Below are 14,573 nucleotides of genomic sequence, written 5' to 3'. Positions count from 1 at the left end.
ATATATTAGTGTCCATTAAAACTTTTATGGAATACGATGGCAAAATGAATAAAGATGATTTTAAAACATACAACAGATGTCCTTGCTTTGTGATGTTTTGCTGTTCCCTGTGTTGAAGACAAAATACCCAACATGCTCACAGCTTATCAAAAGGCTCATGCAGGCAGTGCATCCTTTCATCCATGTCCTCCTCCTTAGTATTTCACACACATACACAGGGCCTAGTCTGAAGCAGGTCACATTCCAGCCCCGCTGTGGTGGCCCGCAGAGCTGTGTGTTGTGTTGTGTCTGGGTCTGGGGCCCTCGCATAGCACACACCCCACCAGCCATCTATTGGCCTTGTGCGGCTCCTTTCATGTGTGAGAGGCCAGGGTGAAGGGGATGAGGAGGAGGAGAGGGACGTCGGCTGATTCTCTCTCTTTCACTCACTTCTTTGGCCACATCTGTGTTAAAGGGGCATAATAGAAAACAGTGAGAGGAATGAAAAGAGAGTAAAGTCAAGTAGAAATTGAGAAATGTAATCCCTAAAGTTAAAAAAAAGAGCTTAGGTTAGAGCTTATTTTAGTACTGGAGATTGTAGCTTAATCTTGGTGTGGAAGAGATTAAGACATTGGGAAAATTCTACTATGCAAGAGTATTTAGGTGCAAACAGCTACAATGTCAGGTGATAATCAACTCAGGGTTGACAAGCACTAGCACTGTGGGATGCCTTAAGAACAAAATGAGTGACAAAGACCAGCAGGCCATACAGGAAATAGAAGGGTCCAACTAGCAAGTGAATAATTTCCCCCTTCCCCCTCTTCCCTATCCCCTTCTCTAACCCCCATCCTCAACCCTCTTCCCTCAACTGTCTGCTGATAGACAGCCAGCCTTGAGTGGTCGACCTCTGACCCTGCTAATGAAAAAGAGGCCACCAAGGAAAAGGCCACTTTCATTAGAACTGTTGACAAGTGTTAAATGACTGGCTGAGCTCCAGACTAGCTCCGCACAGCTCTTCACATCACAGTTGACTGCTGAGTTCAGTATCAAGTTCACTTAGAGACCACCAGCCAGGCAGCTTGCCAGACAGACCATAATAATAAGCCAGACAGCCTCAGGCACAAAAGGGGGGCCCAATGCCCTTAGTGACACAGTATCAGTGAGGAACCTGTTGGTGTTCAGAGTGATGTTCGACTCTCTTTACCAATAACTAATACACACAAATAGCCTTTGATTGTACATTGATTATGTTGCTCAGGAAATTGAGATGATTTTCACATAAGGTACGGATAACCAACAACTGTATTTCATTACACAAACTTGGGTGAACAAGTAAAGTGATAAGCCATTTCATTTAAAACACTACTCCACCTAATTATCATTGCATTCATACAATATTGTCGGACACACAATAGACAATTAAAAAAACAAGGATACAAATCAATGCTGCAGAAGCAGAGAAAGGCCTGTTGTGTTTTTTATTCCATGCATTCTTATTCCTTGTCAAAATATGTTGCCTACATTACCCACAATGCAACGGTGTCTTATGCTATTAGGGGATAATGTAGCTTCCCCTTTGATATGATACAGAAAGATCAATGAATCATTTTTGTATCAGTTCACTGTGGGGATCTATGTGCTCTAAGAGACGTTTGCAATGTGTGAGACATAAGTCCACTAAAGTCTAAAGTCATTTTTTTTAAATGGAAGCTGAAGATGTATTTAGGAGAAAAGTGATGTATGCACCCATACCCTGTCCTCAGACATATCTATTTATGTTCTGGTACCTTTTTGAGTATTAGAAAAAAACTCTTAACTCTAAACTGATAAACTGTGTAAGAATGGAAAAGGAAAGGAGATAACTCAGCTTCTGCAGCAGAGAAGAAGAAGCTACAGGTGTGTCTTTGGTCGCAGGAGGGTGGAGCCTATCATTTAACCAATCACCGTTTTACTTTTGCAAAAAATGTCCTTCAGTAAAATTGCTTTAAAGTAATAGTACTTAAAAGTACAATATTATATTACTCTTTCCAACCTTATAATCACATCTCACATTGCCCTTGCTTTTAATTTAACATTAATCTGGACTATATAACTAGATACCATAACAAAGGGACTAATGTGCTGACTCTGATTTCATACAACTTATGCTGATGTTGTTTTTACATTTACTATCAGGTGTCATGTGTGTGGGAGATTTCAATACCAAGATAGATAATGAGGAAAACTACATTACTGCATTCTGTGCAATTGATGAAGTTGGCCATTGGGTGGCAGCACAACAAAGCCTGGTGACAAGAGTGAGCTGCTATAAACTGGCCTAAGCATAACTGTTGCTTATCTCTTTGATATGTGCCACTTACATTCAACGTTTTCATTCATTACAAAAAATACACTTTATTAAGTTTGCATTTTAACAAGTCAGTTTAGCCATCAATAGTTGATCTTTATACACAACAATGCTGCATAAATGTCCACTTAGTGCAATTTCACTATCAGGAATCTTCTAAAAATGTAATATGTTTTGGTAAGAGAGATTGAAGCAATGAACTCAAGAAAATACCAGTTTGTATTGGAAACATGTTGAAGTGAAGCAGATTTGTTTACTTGCTTGAAAAAGTATGATATTTAAGACCTAAAAATGCACAAAATAAGTAGTTAAAGTGAATGTTTATTTCGGCTTTTACAGTGTAGCCAAGCAGATTTTATTGTAATTTTCCGTCTATTACACACTCAATGTCACATGCCCGATGAATGCCTCCACAAGCAGTCAACCAGATGGGCTGGAAGATTGTGCCCAATACACTGGATGTGTGCAGCCGCACACGCATGTACGCACGCACACAGTGTCAATAGCATCTCTTCACGACACAGCTGGTCTATGTGTTGGGTTAGACTAAAATTTGCCAGATGGGAAGGGATAGAGAGAGTGGAACAAAACGACAGAAAGTCATAAATTACCAAGATAAAATGCAGCACACTACATTCACATTCTCTATAAATCCATGCATGCATGTGCACACACAGACACAGTGAGTGCACGAGTGCAGTGGATAAATGTTGCTGACATTAGGTGAGGAAGACGATTTCTATAGTCACACAAAGGACGTTTCATGTTGGAGCAGACAAATGACAGTTTTTGTTTTTGCATTACATGGTTAAACAAACAGGCACACGCAAAAAGTACAAGATTGATTTGCTCATAATAAATACACAACTTGACATTTGCAGTCATGCAGCTCTCCTTTGCTTATTATTTACAGTAAGACAGCTGAAGGGGGGTGGGTGTATGGTAAACATTATAGGTAAATGGCTGGTTGGCAATATGGAAGTGTGTGCTGACAGAGCAGGAGAAACTGGAGACATGTTGGAGGATGGAAGATGAAATATGACACGAGAGGAAAACTGAATATATAGAGGGGAACAGATAAAAGGGCAGGAGGTGGGAGGGAAGAGAGGGGGGGGGGGGGGATCAAGAAAGGCAAGGAGAAAAGTACGGAGAAAGGACATAGAGGAGCAGAGGGTATGAGGGGGGCTGGGATGAGTGAACGATGAAGGCAGAAAGGTCATCATAGCATAAGGAGGGTGTAAATTGTCCAGAACATAAAACTGCTGCTGTCGACTCCAGGGGATTCTTTTCCCCCCTTATCTTTCTGCTTTCTAAAAATAGTAACTGCTCAATGTAGGGGGAAACTAGGACACAGTTACCGCTCACATCTCTGTGTTGTATCCATGCCTACTTTATTATAGATCTTTATAGTTAGATCTTAGTGGATATAGGGACTCTGCTGGTTGCAGTAAATATAATTACATTGTCATAATTGGGTTTTTAACACTTCATTTTCATTAAATGAAGTGTAATATTCAGTTGTCAACAGTGCACAGCAGCCTCTCATGTACAAATGAAAAGTGTAGTTTATTAATTGTTCCTTTGTTATTCATTGTTTGACACCATAGCAAGGCCATCGGAGTGAGAAGAAAGCTGCTGTGCCAACTGTATCAAACATGTCTTTTCTGTGATGATAAGGAAACAGAAGTAATCAGGAGGCAGCTTCATTACATACGCTGTCAGAGCAACGACGTGTCATGGCATGCTGTTTATTCTGCTTATTGCATAAGGAGAAATCTGAAAGACACACACACACACACACACACACACACACACACACACTAATCTTATGAAACCAGTGACGAATGTAGATTCACTTATAACATAACCCGTGCATCCTCTTAGTATGAATATTAACCATGTTATTTAAGAGGAATAGCAATTTCCTCCATTCGATTACAGCCTTGCATGATGCTCTATACAAACCTGTGACTTCTAATTATTAAATATAGAGGGGCTAGTGCAATAATCACTTGAAATTTAAACGTGTCCTTGTACATGCCATGACAAGCAATCAAACACAAATACAGTTTGGTGACATTTAGAAATTAATGGATTCAAACCGCTGATGAACCCTGAGACTCAAATAGATTTATAATTCCTGTTTAAATTTTCACCAACTTGTTGCTGCATGAAAAAGGTTTACACAAGTGGCTGGTGGCTGGTGTATAAATTATTATTTTTATGTGCATCGTACATTGTAAAATATGGTTAAAATACTAGCCACAGGCTGCTAGCCATCATCCAACATGACACACATGCTGGCACACGCATAAACATATGCACATATCCTAACACATAAACACACAGGACCTGTACACATTGCATAAAACAATGCATTTAAAGTACCTCTTTCCCCCAAAACTATGTCTCAGGCTTTCAGTTGGGGAAATTTTGATGTGCTGGCAATGCATGCAGACTGTCTCTTTAATGAGATGTCACACCACCAGCCTGGTGTTGATTCATGTCATACACACACTCGCTGATACGTGCACACACACATGTAATGAAATGTCTGTTTCAGCCTGCATGTGCAGATGTACACACTCTGTGAGACAAGTTTCACTTACAATCAAGGCTTTTTCATAAATGGGAACGATAGAGAGACACAGAAGATAGAAAAATCCAAACAGAAGTGACACAGCACGAGAGATAGAGTGGGGAGTGGCCAAAAGAGAGGCAGAGAGAGGGAGGGTGTGGGGATAAAGGGATGCTTGGGACAAAATGTTCTAATCCCAAACCAACATCACAGTGAGTCACTCAGGGATTTCACATTGTTTCTGTTTTGGGATGAGGACAGTTTCCCTAGTGTGACCCAGCAGAATAGCAGCAGGAGTGGAACAAGAAGCTGTTGGTGTGACTGATCGGAATTATCTGTAACTAGACTTGAAAAAGAAAAAAAAGGAGAGAATCCTCTGGGAGATGAAGGGAAGGACACAGGAGCTATTAGAGACCTCGCTGAGTGTTTTAAAATGAAAGCGATGATGTGTTTAGACAAAGGACAGTATGAGAGAGACGACCTTCTCACATCAAAATTTTCACTGTTTAAGTTGCTTGCAAATGAGCTCATGATGATCATCTCATTCATGAACAGGCTTTTGATGTATGCTTAGTGCACACAACAAACACACATACACACTCCGCCATTACCAGTGTTGGGCGAGAACACGATAGTTTGTAATACGTTACAAATGTGTGACTTTTGTCAGTACATTTAGAAATGTATGTCCCAATAACTAATGTGCGGCTGAAGGAGGGTGGGGAGGTTTGCTGCCACCAAAAGAGGAGAAATGTACCACACATTAACTTCAAAGTTGTCTTCTATACATGTCGTGTCTTCTTAGCTGGCTTCCTAACGTTAGCCATTTGTAATGCTTTGTACAGGAATCACTTGGTTTAGCTCAGAGGTGGATGCTGGGCATCTTAACTGCGAGGACAGGTTTTCCAGCCGGTTTTCAAATACTGACGCTTTGTCACGGAACTCAGCGTCTGATAGCGAAGCACATGTCAGCCTCTAGCTTCTGTATGAGAAGCACCGGGTTTTCAAGTAACTATAAAGTAAATCCATTAACCACGACCGAGCGCTGGGCTACCCAGTGCGTTAGAAAGTGACGCCAAGGGGTCTGACAAGGTGTCGAGTTGGAATGAGAATATGTTGGGTTGTCATGCAGTCACTGGGGCTAACGTTAAGCTAGATATTGGTGATCAGTAAATACCTCCAAACTAGTCACTAATTACATTTGCTGTTGAGTAATTACATTTTTCTTGTAATTGATGTGTATTGCATAAGGTTGTTGCGGGCCCCAGGTCATCATTTGACCTGCAGTTCTCACTGTGGCCACTGTGCCAAATTGGCAGCACCAGCACTGTTTCTGGGGACTTGGGACAAACACATGCACTCATGTGAATACTTACGGTAGGCGTGCGGTTTGTGCACACTATTAGAAAGACCCAGTGTACAGACTCGCGCACACCCACACACATGCCTACAGACATATTATACAGTATTCACACACAGCAGGGGAGTCCAAAATCCCGATGTGCTTCCCACTTTCGTTTGTATATTGTTTCAGTTCCCCTCGGTTATTAACTCAGGCGTTATGATGTAAGCAAAAATTGTAGTTATCCATAATTATTGATGAGTTACTCAAATTCTATATAATATTTTGATAACAATGGTTAGTGTTTTGGTAATATGTCATCACAAAACTTAGGTATGGATACCTCTTCTAACTCTAATAAGAAAGAGAAATGTATAAACACATTGGAAGTGCTTTACAAAAAACAATAGACATAAACAGGGATTGATTGCCATAGTTAATGGAAAATAACATGGAAAATAAAACACTTGATAAATGAAGAGTACTATATTTATATATATATATATATATTAATAACTCCAACTAGAAATTAAACAATACAAAAGTCGCTTTCATGTTACAGTCCAACCACAAGATGGCATGACTTATTCTGTGGAGTTATACTATGAAAGCATCAGGTTTGTGTTGGTTAAGACTTTGCTAACATTTATATTTACATAACATTATCATGTGCATAGTGACTAATATATAGTATAGTTTTTTATAGTTACAATGTACACCTCACACTGTGGTGATTCATACGGACCTTACAGCTCAAGATTATCACTGCAGTCGTCCAAATATACATGGAAATACAAATATCATCCATTATAGCTCATTAGCACGAGAGAAATTCCATTCAGAAGCCAGCCTGTTTTTGTTGATACAGAAAATAAACCAGGCCTTTCCCCATTGACACAGACCACATGGCTGTACAGTCACTGTAAATAGCACTCTCTCTCTCAATTCGGCCACAATGACTCCACAGCCCCTGTTGCTGTGGCACCGGAGGGCCAACGAATGCACGTCTCTGCTGTAAAGCTCCGCAGACACTGGAGGGAGTGCTAGACTACTGCCTAACATAATGAGTTGTTCTTTAAAGCGCAGACAAAACCATTTACTTCGAAGCAAAGATACTGAGTTTGCCAAACTTATGAGGCATTTATTCATTTGTTGATGGAGTGAGAGGAATGCAGGTAAAACACTGATTATTAAATTCACCAGCTAGTGGCCGTCTCACGTGTGTACAGTGGGTTTTTAAAACTTTTTCACAGAAAACATCGACCACCTTTAGCCGAAAACAACAAAGAAATCTATTGTCTTTCTCTTTTTTTGTATTTCTGCTTTTGGTGCTTTCAAAATAAACTTCAATTTCGACACACCACTCTGTGGATTGGGAGGGAGGGGGGCAGTTATCCTGTAGCTATCCCATGTTTTGGTACCATTTGTAGCATCTGATTAATGTTGGCCCTTACAAAATGAGTCACTCACTGAGACCCTGGGGGCTTGGTGAAATAGGCACGTCAAATAGTTTCCTTGGTAAGTCACCATCCCTGACTATTCCATGAATAGATACAATCCATGGAATTGTACACAGTTTACAAACCATTTCTAATCAGTTACTGCTTTCTAACTAACGTAATCTTTAAATCATGACTGAGTCATTGTTGATCATGGCCTGACAAATGAGAGTCCTCCGGGGTTTTTATGCTACATTAAGCCAGAGTTTACGAAAAATATTCAGGTACATGGAAAACAGGGCTGCTCCTTTTCTGAACACACTTTCACACGCCTTGATGCATATCAGTGGGTGTCTGACCTTATTTCAAGAGAAGCATTACATAAGTGTTTCACTACTTGAAATGGAAGGAAATGCCTGGGCCTGTCACAGACGGAGAACGAGATACAAGTCGCAGTCTAACTATTTTTGGATTGCAGTCAGGTCTCCTTTCTCCACAGTTTGTGCCTCTGCGCCATGAGAGAGTATGAATATTAATAGATGCTTTTATCGTTTGTTATGAAAAGGATCCCTCTCTGTTTGAATGGCAGGAAAGCCATAAACCTGTTTTTCCCTTTGCTGTATTATCATATGAGTCGAAAACATTTCTCGCAGAAAGAGAGCAGAGGACTTGAGTGAACATGAAAGCGTCTGTGTGGAAGGGAAGCTGGGTTGCACGGGTGAACAGTTAGTCCTTTCAGGTTTGTTTGGAGAGGCGATGATTAGTAATCAACAGGTAAAAAAGGAAGATAAATGACGCTTTCCACAGATGGGCCTTTGTGAGGCATATGTATGTGTTTACTTTACATATATGTGTGTTGGGTGCCAGGCAAATGCCTCTAAGCTGGCTACAGCCGAAATCCTCACGTGCAGCTCACGTCTAATCAAGGCTTGTGCCTATGTCTGTGTGTGTGTGTGTGTGTGTGTGTGCGTGCGCATTTATGTGTGGCAGATCCCATGACGTCATGCTTTCGTCCTGAGCAGCTTAGGCAGCATGTCAGTGTGTATTAAACATCCAAATCACATGACACTTGATCTCTGACCTCGGCGCGTCCTGCACCGAGACACAAGCTTAGAGTGAGCTTGTTGGCTGAGAGAAACTGAGACACTGAGTAAATCATAGAGGTCGCATATAAAAATACACAGAGGGAAAGAGAGAAGAAAATAGACAGATTTGGATTAAAATAATAAGGTAAGACCAATAGAAAGTATAGTTCTGTACCACCGAGGGATGGGGCGAGGTTGACACTTTTTAATGATCGCCCAAAGTGGGCAGCACCTGCCAAGTGACCGTTAATGGGCTGCTTGAATAGACTGGCAGCAGGCCAGAGGGGGTATCGCATCGAAAGTTTGCCCGAGGTTGTCGCTACGCCTGATCTGTTGCCATGACAACTGGAGCTTCAGTATTGAGGAGGGGTTGGAAAAGTTTGAAGAGATGAGAAATCCTGCAGCAGTTATGAACGACGACGGATGACAAAACAGGTCTGCATAGATACTATATAGACGTATAACATGACTCTACGAATACCGTGAATCTGCAGTGATGTCATGCCTTTCAGTCAGTGTTTACATGTTGCTCTCACCAATTAATAAAAAACAAATCACATTAATGTTGTCTGATCATTTACTGCATTTTGATAAAATAGCCTTGCTTGATTCTAATAGAAACAACTTTCCACCCGGCTTACATGAGTCTACCTCATAAATACACTGTGCTGTAGAGATTACAGCGAAACTGTGAAAGATCGCTTATAATCTCATCACCTGCGTGTTCTACATCCCCGCCTAACGTGAATTAATGTTATGGTCAGATTTTGTGACTCATTACCTCACATAAAATCCCAAAACACATTTAACTTCCATGCTTTTAAAATGGGTTGTGAGTATTTGTGTCCTCTGATGTGTACAGTTGCCAGGTAATATGGTTTTGTCCTTGGTGGTGCCTGAGCCATTCTCCCATATGGCATTCGTTGGCTGTAATATCTTTTTTAATGTCTGTTCAGAGCCTAAATCGTCTTCCTGAACAGCCATTAGTTTCCACCTCCAGCTACAGTCGATTTTCATGTGCAAAAACGATGGCATTCAATCACCTGGGGTGTTCATCTGGAGCAGCAGTAGGGAGGCAGTTAGAAGAAAGAAGAAAGCAACGGGAAACAAAGAGGAAGTAACAATGTGTTGTTACAGGTGTTAAGACTTAACTATAAATTTCATCTAGGTTTGTTTCTGATTTGTGTTTTTGTTACGAGGTGCGCAGCAACAGATGGCTTGTGCTGTCGTCTGCCAGACCTTCACACTGCGTCATACAAACAAAATGTTACAGCATCTTTTCTTTTTACCTTCAGCTTGATGGCTGAAACGCAGAGAAGAGAAAAGGGAGAAAATACTTTTTCTTTACAGCTGCTCACCGGCTTGCTTTAAATTAACTTTATTGGTATTTATTGTCCACCAGGACAAGTATGACCTGACAAACAACAACAAGCTGGTCTTTCTCAATAGCAGAGAACTGTGTTCATCTCGGAGTATAAAGCCTTACTGTATCCTCAAATATTGAATTTGTCCTTGAAGTTTTTGACCGATAAAGATAAATGTATCTATGTCGAGGAAACAGCAGGCAAAGTACAATGGAAATGGTGTTGGACTGTTTGGCTTTGTGTTTATAATTAACATGTTTACTCTACCGCATAATGTTTACCATTAAGTATGTATTTTTTTGGGAATAGCCACATCCAAAGTGTTGTTTACTGGTGTTTAACTACGTAACATATTCTACTTTTTTTGAGTATGATTCAGTAATTCACTTAATTATAGCAGGAATGTTCTTGTACTTTTCACCCAGCCATTTGTGTGTGTAGAGTCAGTGTATTATTGGGCTGTGGTGCGTCAGTCTGTTTATCAGACTGTTCTTAAGATTCACAGAGAGAGGGGGGGGCTGGCTAACCTTTATCACCACACACATTCATACGATACTTGTTAAGTAATAGAGAAAACACATACGCATATACATACTTGAGGATATAGAAACACACAATAAATGGCATCAATCGCACACATGCACAACCCCCAATAAATGAGTCCGCTCACCCTCATCTGCTCCGAACATTAATCTCTGAAACGCATTAACATGCACACGCACACACACGCGCACACACACACACACACACACACACACACACACACACACACACACACACACACACACACACACACACACACACACATACACCTATGTCCTTCTTGTGCTCCTGCCACCTTCACCTCACCTCCCCAGCACACTTCCTTCAACCAGGCTTTATTGTGATAAACTCACCCCTGACAATCCCTGACATAGAAATGTCCCTGCTGCACTATTTGCATTCATACGGTCAACGCAAATGATGGGCTGTTGATAGATTTGTCATATAAATAAATGAGGACCAGTCCGTCAGGAGCGAACCATCCAGGGCAGGTTATGTCACAACATGTGTGAGTGTTTGTAACAGCTGTGAGCAAAGCCCTGAACAGGCTCTGTGCGTATCTCCTGCTTTGCATAAGCTTGATGTTTCCTCTCCTGCGGCGTGGTTAAAACAGACAACACGCCAGGGCAGGCACATACACCTACTCATACCGTGTGTGTATATATACTATATATATATTCCAATGCACACAGACACACACACATGTCACAATATTATAATAGATACAGGTGTAACCTGAACATTATACAAATAAGGGTACACAACAAAATGAAAACAAGGGGGGAAATATGTAACCCTGTGAGGATCAAACCCGTGGAAGGGACCTCACATTATGTTGAGTTATAAAAAGAACAAACACATTTTTCCAAAAGACGGAAAAGAAAGGTATCCTTTAGATGCTGTTGTTTCCTGTTGGCAGCAGTAAGAGCGGACGGGGCATTAGGTGGAACCCTTTCCTGCTAATCAATACAAGTTGTAATAGCCTCTCTCTGTCTCTCTTTCTCTCTCTCTCAGATCCATTGTATTGCAGCACAGAGCAGTCCACACATAGCCTTTACAAAGGCTGCTTGTACTCTAGTAGACCTTGGGCTGGAAGCCTTTGTAGTGAAAGTCTGTGACCTCACTCATTCCTTTTATTACACGGACACACACACACAAAAAAAACACACATCCGCTGAGATGTAATATTGTTTTATTTACAAACATAAGCTCATGACCCTTGGCACACGCTGTATGTAGCTACATACGCTGAAGCACTGACACACTCAGACACATAAGCTCACTGTGCCCCAATCCAGCTTCATACAATGCTAATGGCCTCGGTGCTACGAAATCACAGAGCAATAAACACAATGCCGGCCCACACGGCATGTGAGTGAGTAGGCTGTGAGCTGTGTGCTGAATGGATCTGTGGTGTGTGTGTGTGTGTGTGTGTGTGTGTGTGTGTGTGTGTGTGTGTGTTTGCGAAGGAGCTTTGTCACAGCACTCCACACAGTGAGCTTCCAGAAAAGGCCTTTTTTCAGTATGGTTTTGTGAGGACCTCGCCACTGGGGCTCAAAGAGGACAAACTGTTCACCGTATCTCAGTTCACATCACAATTATTTTTAACTTGGTGTTTTAGTGTTGTGCCGCTCTGTGAGCTGTTGTGAACTCATGAGAGATTTTCTTTAAAGATATAAAGCAAACTAAACTAATAATCCTGTCGTGTGGTCTAATTTGTACTCTGATTCATCCTTTTAGCCTCGCTAGCAGTGTGGCTCTATCGATGGCAAGGTTAGTCTGTCGGCCCTTTGTTCCCGGTTGAAACAACTCAACAACCATTGGATGAATTGCTATGAAATTTATGGTCTCCAGAGGATGAATCATACTGACTTTGAGGATAACCTGTATTTTCCTCCAGCACCACCAGCAGGTTTTTTTGTATCCAGTGAAACAACTCAACATCTGCAAATGTGTGACAGACACGCATCTCCCCCTCAGGATGAATTGTAATAACTTCTCAAACCAAAATTTGGTGACTGAATACTTTTACTTAGAGACAGTATACTGAGCTATTAGTTTAGGGTGCAACACTGGTCATATGTACTGTATGTATATTACTGACCTTGTAATTTTGTCTTGATTTATAGTTATTTTATTCAGCCCTGTTTTGCTTTTATTACTTCTTCTATCCATCTGTATTTTGTGCTGCTGCAACACCCAAATTTCCCCCCTGGCGATCTTGTGCTTATCCCAATTTAGCAGTTAAGGTGTTCTTCTCTGTATAGTTTTTGATTTCTCTATCTAACTATCAATTTGTTGACTAGATAGATACCTGGTAAACAAGGAGAGTAACTGCCATGCTACTTCACTGACACCCTCGGGCAAAACACCATTTTATAGTCATACAGATGCCTGACAATGAAGACTATGTCAAACAACAACACCTTTATTGTGTTATTGGCCATATTAATGAAAAGCTTTGTTCGTCACAAGTGGAAAATGCTGGAATAGTGTGGATTGAGGGGAAAAACTAAGACAAAAGAGGCAGTTTGCAATTTATCCACATTTGGCGTAGACATGACCACACCAGGTTTGTGTCTATTTCCCTTTGGCCATACAGTGACATGTAAAGCAGCTGTGCTGGCAGTTGTCAGTGTAGTAACCAGAGAGAAGAACAGAACAGAACAGGACTTCAGCAATAATGCCACAGTGGGTCAGTCTGTATGTGTGTGTGTGTGTGAGAGAGAGAGAGAGAGAGAGAGAGAGAGAGAGAGAGAAAGAGAGGCTGAGCCTGCTGAGCCAGGCCTCTCATTATGTGGGATGTAATCTGAGCTTTCGGGGCCCGGGCCGGCCCTCCGACTGCGCTGAATGGGGGACCAGCACCGGCCCCCACTGTCTTTCCTGTGCTTTCACTCTGCTTAGCTCGGCAACTCTGATTATAAAACGAGAGGGTGGGGTGGCCGTTTGGAGTTGGTGGAGTGGTGGTGGTGGTTTGGGTGGGTCAGGGGTGGTGAAGTTTAGGGCTGGTATGGATGCGATGGTAAGCTTTGCAGTTTGTGGGTTGTCTGAGTCTGTCTTGCTGAGCTGGATAGTCAAGTGCATGGAGTTTGTGGTTTGTGGTCTTATCTACATATACAGTACGAAAACTGAATGAGATTGAAATTACTTAACACTTTCCTTCGGACTACATGTTTCTGTCTTTCTCTGACATTGGCTATAAATCAAGAAGAAATGTAAAAAACAATAGAGACTCATAGATGCGTGTAAAATGATAAACAAGACATCCAGAATCTCATTGTTTAACTAAATCTATTGGTACATCCACACATATTAGACACAATATATTACCTTATTAGACCCTTTAAAAAAGACCCTGAATACACACTGTATGAACACACTTGTATGTGGCATCATACTGTGTGTAAAATCCCACCTTTAATATTAAAGTGCATGGGATGAAACTGTGTTTTATTATGACTGCTACAGTACTTAATAGAGAGACGAAGTTCCGTCTCTTCTGGCGTCCCCCATGGGACCTTTTTTCGGAAAAAAAGTGTACAGTAGTCAACGGCAAGAGACAAATATTTTGATCTCGTTCTCTGGATTGACTTTTGGGGGTGTAGTCTTTTCAATTACAAATTTTAGTCTTATACCTCAACAGTTTTACGGCAAAATGTGATTTTCTTTACATGCAAAATAATATTTTAATTGACAAACATTACATGTGTAATTCATGGTACAACTCCAACAGCATCAAATATGATTTGTCTCTCGCCGTTTAATACCGTACATGTTTTTTCCGAAACAAGGTCAGATGGTGGTCAACCGGAAGGGGCGGGACTTCACCCATCTATATGACCTTTACTGATATCATCTATACATTAGGCAATTAGAGCCAGGTGCTGTAACAGTGG

The sequence above is a fragment of the Anarhichas minor genome, unplaced genomic scaffold (assembly GCF_050575085.1).
Source record: "Anarhichas minor isolate MPS153535 unplaced genomic scaffold, ASM5057508v1 ptg000007l, whole genome shotgun sequence".
NCBI classification, from domain to species: domain Eukaryota; kingdom Metazoa; phylum Chordata; class Actinopteri; order Perciformes; family Anarhichadidae; genus Anarhichas; species Anarhichas minor.
This window is presented reverse-complemented; position numbering follows the sequence as displayed.